The sequence below is a fragment of the Dermacentor albipictus genome, chromosome 7 (assembly GCF_038994185.2).
Source record: "Dermacentor albipictus isolate Rhodes 1998 colony chromosome 7, USDA_Dalb.pri_finalv2, whole genome shotgun sequence".
Taxonomy (NCBI): Eukaryota; Metazoa; Arthropoda; class Arachnida; order Ixodida; family Ixodidae; genus Dermacentor; species Dermacentor albipictus.
The window spans coordinates 84,279,709-84,280,797 of record NC_091827.1 but is presented as its reverse complement, the minus strand read 5'-3'; positions in this window follow the sequence as shown (position 1 = coordinate 84,280,797).

The following is a 1,089-nucleotide window of genomic DNA, read 5'->3' as shown; positions in this document are numbered from 1 at the left end:
CAATCGTCGTCGTCTTCACACCACTGGCCTCTGCGTCATCGTTAATACTGGTGTGTAGCGCTATTACGCTAATTAACTATGCCATGTACACAGGATGGCATACCGGACACGTTCCCTCCCTCCCCCTCTCCAACCTCAGTTCAGTGCGCCCCCCTTTTCGCACCCCCCCCCTCCGCCACCGAAATGTTTCTGAAAGAGTCTTCCACCACAGGGCCTTGCTTTTAGCGCTATTTCTTAGCTTATTCGAATAAAACAACGCAAATTTTATGCATTTACTGAGCCTAGCATAATGAGTGACTGAAGGGAATGAATACGGGTTGCCATGGTGCAATGAAATTCCCTTTATAAGTAGCACTCGCCCTGCTCTGTCTGTCTTTCTCCAAATCATCCATATCAAGGTGTTGGTTGCCAGTAACGTGTCTTCTGTTTCGCTACGAATCAGCTAGTCAACCCACGATGTTCTACCACGTACCAGCGCCCCACCTGCAGCAGTACCAAAGTTGTCTGTCCAGTCGCAAACCGAGTGACCCAAGTCGCCTACTTAGCCAGACAGCAGCAACTTGGCCTTCGGTAAAAAAGTTTGTAAAAACGAAACTAATAGTTCGTAAACAGTGGACGCAGCGAGATGACACGCATACACCACTGCGTCTTTTGTTATCACTATTGTATAAATGGTCCTAATAGTGCTACACTATTATGTATGCATGTATTTGTTTTCTTGCATTTGAGCACATGCCCAGTGGTCAGTGTTGTCTGCTCGGCAAGATTGCGGCGGCACAGCAAAGGCCCAAACTAGCAGACAGCTTGGGTCACTGGGCACGCGAGAGAAACGGGATGCATATCGAAAAGTGGGTAAAGGGTCCAAGAAATGCTAATCACATTGAAATATTATATACACACACGACTAAGGGGGCCAAGCACTCCCCTGCCTTGAGAACTAGCTCTGAAATAATTAGGCAAACTTATAAACACCATAAGAACTTAACGTAAGAGTGTAAAGTCGCATTTCACTATATAATACTTAACAATCAAAGCGCGAGTCACGGTTGAAATCTTGTGCAGGAAAAAGAAACATGTATGCACAATTCA